The sequence below is a fragment of the Psammomys obesus genome, unplaced genomic scaffold, assembly GCF_907164565.1.
Source record: "Psammomys obesus unplaced genomic scaffold, mPsaObe1.curated_primary_1811, whole genome shotgun sequence".
In the NCBI taxonomy this organism is placed as follows: domain Eukaryota; kingdom Metazoa; phylum Chordata; class Mammalia; order Rodentia; family Muridae; genus Psammomys; species Psammomys obesus.
This window is the reverse complement of record NW_026596433.1, coordinates 5,558,817-5,565,767: the sequence shown is the minus strand read 5'-3', so window position 1 is coordinate 5,565,767 and position 6,951 is coordinate 5,558,817. Positions and strand designations below refer to the sequence as shown.

Sequence of the window (6,951 nt, the reverse complement as noted above, 5' to 3'; positions counted from 1 at the left end):
CATATGATTCCCTGCACTCTGCCGAGGGTTTGGTTATGAGTCTTAGTGTCTGCTTTGAAACACTGCTAGGTAGAGTCTTTCAGATGCCTTTTGTGGTAGACTCCTGTCATAAGTTCAATGCACATCCCATTTGTCTTTCTAAATGAGGATTAATCACCTTCGCCTGTGTCCACTTTCTTGATTATCTTCTTTAGGTGTGTAGATTTCATTATGTTTATCATGTCTTGTAGGTCTATATAAGCGAGTATATACCAAGTTTGTCTTTCTCCTTCTGGGATACTTCACTCAGAATGATCTTTTCTAGATCCCACCACTTGCCTGCAAATTTCATGATTTCCTCTTTTTTGATTGCTGAGTAGTATTCCATTGTGTAAAAATACCACAATTTCTGTATCCATTCCTCCGTTGATGGACATCTGGGTTGTTTCCAAGTTCTGGCTATTACAAGTAAAGCTGCTACGAACATGGTTGAACAAATGTCCTTGTTGTGTACTTGAGCAAATTTTGGGTATATACCTAGGAGTGTTATAGCTGGGTCTTGAGGTAGCACTACTCCTAGTTGTCTGAGAAAGCGCCAGATTGACTTCCAGAGTGGTTGAACCAGTTTACATTCCCACCAGCAATGGAGGAGGGTTCCCTTTTCTCCACAACCTCTCCAGCATGTGCTATCACTTGAGTTTTTCATCTTGGCCATTCTGATGGGTGTAAGGTGAAATCTCAGGGTCGTTTTGATTTGCATTTCCCTAATGGCTAATGAGGTTGAGCATAAAAATATGGAACGCTTCACGAATTTGCGTGTCATCCTTGCGCAGGGGCCATGCTAATCTTCTCTGTATCGTTCCAATTTTAGTATATATGCTGCCGAAGCGAGCACTCCAGTAGAGATCCTAAAGGCAAGCCCTGTGTTCTGTTTCTCATTTTGGATATGACACTCAATGTAGAAAGCAGCAGCCTGCTGTTTTTTGCCATTCCTAAGGAGATTTTACAAACCGATTTTTATTAAAATTTATTTTGTTTTCAAAATGGTGTTTCATTTTATTAACAGAGGTTGATGACTTTTGGCAGATGTGCAAGCTCATGTGTGTGGATTATTCTTTTGGGGGTTACTATAACAATGCTCACAGTCTGGATTGTTCAAAAACAGGAATTTGTTTTTGCACCAGAGTTTATAGACAAAAGGTCAAATGCCAACAAGTATGAATATTTCCTCCTGTTTCCCTTGTGGGCTGCAAGGGAACCTTCTTACAGTACCCTCACATGAACTTTATTGTATCCATGTGTAATTCTGGTGTGTGTTCATCTTGTGAGGTCATATTTTCACACTTGACTTTAAGTGCTCTTTTAAAGACATTAAGTCAACTAGAGGCATAGCTGGTGTAATATTACAACATATGAACACTGGGGTAGGGCAGGGGGAAACTGTCCTTACCAGTAGAGCTACAACACAATCTAAAGAAAAATTCCATCAAACTGAAATCTTCTATTGCTCAGATGTACAAACTTTGAGATCTTATGTTATGCAACACCATTCAGATGATATTATTATTTCATGTAATTCCATGTGAAGGAATTACAATGTACATGTTTAATGTAGTACCACATATATTTTTCTTATGTTTATATTTCTTAAGGATTATATTTTTCTTACATTTACATTGTTTTTGTTTTAGTATTGAGTGTGTGCATGTGAAAGTGTGCTTGCCAAGACACGCATATGAAGATCTGAGGACAATATGTGGGAGTGGGGTTCCAGGGATCAAACTCACATGCTAAGCTTTGGTGGTAGACACCTCCATGGAGAGAGCTATCTCTATGGTCTTTCTACAGCACTTGAGGGCTCTGACACTTAATAATTAGGAAAAATCATGGTAAGAAAGGAAGAAATATTCTAAAACTCAATGAATCAATAAATCTATTATATTCCTTTTAAAAGTATTACTTTAGAATTCCATTAAATGTTTAACTGAAGTAAAATTCATAAGTCACCTAACAAATTATATCTCTTAATTGGCCTCATTGTAGATAATTGATTAATTTTAGTTTCAGGAACATATGAATAGAACTTCTTCATATAACTATGGAGATTCATTTTGAGAAACACCCTGAGAGAGGATATGCTTATGTGAACATCATAATGTATATTTATATCATCTAAAGTGATTATAACATAGCAAAGAACTTTAAACCCAGAGACAATCATAATTTACATACTTTATTTTGAAGAAAATTGTGTTATGTGACATGATTTAGACAGATACCTTTATGTCTGAGAAGTAAAGAAGCTAAAATCTGCATGTACCACATGACACTTCTTGAGAAGATGTAAATAAAAATCAAAAGCAATCTCTATCAAAATTCTAGCACAGCTTCTAACAGGTATCAAAGGAAGGACTGTTTTCATGTTCATATGGAAATACAGACAACACACGATAGCTAAAACAATTTTGAATAATCAAAGAACTACTAGTGGGATCACCATCGTTGAACTCAAATTATGCTATAGAGCTATACTAATAAAAACTGCATGCTTCTGGCACAAAATCAGGCATGTTTATCAATGCAGTAGAATTACAAAACCAGACATAAATCAGCACAGCTATGGACATATGACTTTTGATAAAGAGCCAGAAAAACACAGTGAACAAAAAGACTACATCTTTAAAAAAAAATGCTGCTGCATATAGACATACAACGTAGGACAAACCCACTAAAATCTATGCATCTAAAGAAACCAAGCAAGAGAGAGGACCCTAACTAAAATGTTCAATCCCCACCTGAAAGGCAAAGAGGATGGACATCAGAAGAAGAAGAAAACAGGAAACAACCTAGAAACATGCTACAGAGGGCCTCTGAAAGCTAGAAGAAGAAAACAGGAAACAAAGTAGGAACCTACCACAGAGGGCCTCTGAAAGCCTCTGCCCTGCAGACTATCAAAGCAGATGCTGAGCCTGATGGTCAACTGTCAGGTAGGGTGAATGGAATTTTAAGTAAGAAGTGGGAAATAGTAAAAGCTGGAGAGGACAGGAACTCCACAAGGAGAGCAACAGAACAAGAAAATTTGAACACAGGGAACTTCCCAGAGACTCATACTCCAACCAAGGACTATTCATGGAGATAACCTAGAACCCCTGCACAGATGTAGCCCATGGCAGGTCAGTGTCCAAGTGGGTTACCTAGTAATGGGAAGAGGGACTGCCTCTGACATAATCTGATTGGCCTGCTCTTTGATCACCTCCCCCTGAGGGGGGAACAGCCCTACCAGGCCACAGAAGAGGACAATGCAGCCACTTTTGATGAGAACTGATAGACTAAGATCAGAAAGGAGAGGAGAACCTCCCCTATCAGTGGACTTGGGGAGGGGCATGCATGCAGAAAGGGGAAGGAGGGTGGGATTGGGAGGGGAGGAGGGAGGGGCTTATGGGGGGATACAAAATGAATAAAGTGTAATTAATAAAAAATAAAAAAAGTTAAAAAAAATGCTGCTGTTAAACTACACGTCTACATGTAGAAAAATCCAAACAGATCCATACTTATCACACTTCACAAATCTCAACTACAAATGAATCAAAGATTCTCAGATGAGACCATAATATTGTATCTGATAGAAGGGAAAGTGGGAGATAGACCTAATGTCGGCTGGCACAGGAAAAACAAACAAACAAAAAAAAAAAAAAACAAAACTTTCTTAACAACAAAAACCTATAAGCACAAGCACTAAGTCCAACAATAATTAATGTAACCACAATAAACTGAAATTTTCTGCATGAAAACAAACACTATCAATCCCACTCTCCCTCCCTCATCTCTTCAGAGGACCTTCCACAAGTCCACTGATAGGTGAAGTCCTCCTTCCCTCCACTATGATCCTAGCCTATCAGGTCTCATCAGGACTGGCTGCATTCTCTTCCTCTGTGGCCTGGTAAGGCTGCTCCCTGATTAGGGGAAGGTGATCAAAGAGCCAGCCACTAAGTTCATGGCAGAGACAGTCCCTGTTCCCATTTCTAGGGAATCTACTTGGACACTGAGCTGCCATGGGCTACATCTGTGCAGTGGTTCTAGGTTATCTCCATGCATGATACTTAGTTGGAGTATCAATTTCAGAAAAGAATCATTGTACCGGCTGTTGCTCTATTTGTGGAGTTCCTGTCCCCTTCAGGTCTTACTGTCTCCCACTTCTTTCATAGGATTCCCCACACTCTGCCCAAATTTGGCTATTAGGCTCAGCATCTGATGTTATATCAGGCTGGGTAGAGTCTTTCAGAGGCCCTCTGTGGTAGGCTCCTGTCAGGTTCCCTGTTTCTCCATCTTCTGATGTCTGTCCCATTTGCCTTTCTGAGTGAGGATTGATCATCTTACCCAGGATCCTCATTGCTTAGCTTCTTTAGGTGTACAGATTTTAGAGTGTTTATCCTGTATGATATTTCTAATATCAATTTATAAGTGAGTATATACCTTTGATTCTGGGATACCTCAAAGGAAGATCTTTTCTAGTTCCCAAACTTTGCCTGCAAATATCATGATTTAATTTTTTTTTAAATTGCTGAATAGTATTCCAATGTGTAAATGTGCCACAATTTCTATATCCATTACTCAGTTGAGGGACAGCTGCATTGTTTCAGGTTCTGGCTATTACAAATAAAGCTGCTACAAACATGATTGAGCAAATGTCCTTATTGTGTACTTGAGCATAATTTGGACATATGCCTAGCAGCAGTATACCTGGATCTTGAGGAAACTCTATTCCCAATTTTCTGAGAAAGCACCAGATTGATTTCCAGAGTGGTTGTACAAGTTTTCTTTTCTACCAGCAATGGAATAGGGTCCCCCATTGTCCACATACTCTCCAGAATGTGTTGTCACTTGAGTTTTTTTTTTTTTTTTTTTAATCTTAGCCATTCTGATGGGTATAAGGTAAAATATCAGGGTCATTTTGATTTGCATTTCCCTTATGATTAAGGACACTGAACAATTGTTTAAGTGTTTCTCTGCCATTCGATATTTGTCTATTGAGAATTCTCTGTTTAGCTCTATACCCCATTTTTATTTGGAATAGTTGATTTGTTGTTTTTTAACTTCTTGATTTTTTAATATACCCTAGATATTAGCCCTCTCTCAGATATAGGGTTGGTGAAGATCCTTTCCCAGTCTGTAGGCTGCTCTTTTGTTCTGATGACAGTGTCCTTCGCTTTACAAAAGCTTTTCAGTTTCATGAGGTCCCTTTTATTTATTGTTTTCTTAGAGCCCGTGCTGTTGGTGTTCTTTTCAGGAAGCTGACTCCTGTGCCACTGAGTTCAAAGCTCTTCTGAAATTTTTCTTCTAGCAGATTTAGTATGTCAGCTTTTACATTGAGGTCTTTGATCTGTGTGGACTTTAGTTTTATGCAGGGTAATAAATATGTATCTATTTGCATTTCCTGCATATAGATATCCAGTTAGACCAGCACCATTTTTAAAGATATCATCTTTTTTCCATGTGTGATTTTGGGATCTTTGTCAAGAATCAAGACACTAGGAAAACAAGGCAAACTGTATCAACAGGATCTGTATCATACAAACTGAGGCAGCATGTAGAAGGCTTGTGTGGAACTATAACAGATAGGACCCTACTGCTGAAAGTATAAGACACACCTAATGATAATCACTGAAAATTTATTTCTGTTTTCTCTCTCTCTCTCTCTCTCTCTCTCTTTTTTTTTTTTTTTTTTTTTTTTTTTTACCAAGATAGTCTCACTGTAGAAAATACCTTTTCGGAGCCAAGATGGCGACACCAGGAGAACACCATGTCGGAGAAGCGGGACAACACACTCTGTGCAGCAACCAGGAGACTGAACTCTGGGCCCTAAAACAACAGCGATCGATCGTGTTTCCAAGGTGAGGGGAGGCTCCCACGGCGTGGAAAGCAGTCGGGTCCACTCTCGGCTGCCCAGCCAGAACCCGGAAAAGAACCCAGGTAACGCGGGCTTTGGGTCTCCGGGCTGGTGCCCCTAGCCTGCTTGTCCCTATCACTTTCCCAGGCTGATTGGTGGGCACAAGGGTGCCTGAGGCTGAGAGTCCCTGTCTCAAAAAAACCCCACGGGGAAGGAAAGTTGCCAGACTGGTCAAGGGTCACCCAGTCTTTCCTTGGAAGGTCTCTACGACCACAGGTACCTGCCGCCATCACAATTGAGCATCCGCCACACACGGATTGCAGCTGCGCACCCAGCTCAAAATCCCTACTCCCTCTTGGGAGGAGGCAAAAAGCAAACAGCAGAATCTGCCACAGACCACATTGTCTGTACCCCAACCCGAGATCGGGGCTGAGAAAACCCAATCCTTTCGGGGACTCCTCCAAAAGACGCGATAACCCTGCCGCAGCGGAGCAGAAGGATAAAGAGGCTCACAGTGGCTTCACAGTGCCAGAACTGCAGTGCTGCCTGCCACTCCTAGCAAACAAACTACAGCTCGAGATCTGGGACTGTGGTCATTCTACACGTCCTGAGATTATCCTGGGTCCAGCGCAATAAGGTCTAGAAGCAAGTTCTATCACTGGCACAACCCCCAGCCGACCCCTGGCAGAGAAACGCCGGATCAGGGCTTAGGATCCAACTGAGAAGCCCCAACTCCTGCTGGCACTCCCCTGAGAGCACCTCCATAAGCTTGCCCTAGCAGAGGAGAAGGTCAGAGGGGAAGGACAGAGAGGCAGCCTGCCAAGGACACAGCACCCTCTCTCAAGCTCACCCAGCAGCCCCTAGCAGAGAAACCCAAGCTCTGGATCTGAGGACACTCAACCCTACTCGGTACTCTCTTGGGATCAGCAAACATAGATTCTAACTCTAGACTGCTTCTGGCAGAGAGATCTGGGCCCGGGATCTGGGATTGAGTACACTCATCCTAACTCTTTCCCGCGCCACCCAGGGACCAGTCAACATAACCCCTCCTGGCAGAGGGAAAGGACAAAGAGGCAGCACACAGG

General features: G+C 41.5%; 1 non-coding gene across 1 annotated transcript; it reads right to left on the bottom strand.

Moving 5' to 3' along the window:
• Nucleotides 1-767: 767 nt before the first annotated feature.
• Nucleotides 768-874, bottom strand: LOC129669619 (U6 spliceosomal RNA). Its single transcript, XR_008719052.1, has one exon. It is a non-coding gene; the product is annotated as a U6 spliceosomal RNA (small nuclear RNA).
• Nucleotides 875-6,951: the final 6,077 nt, after the last annotated feature.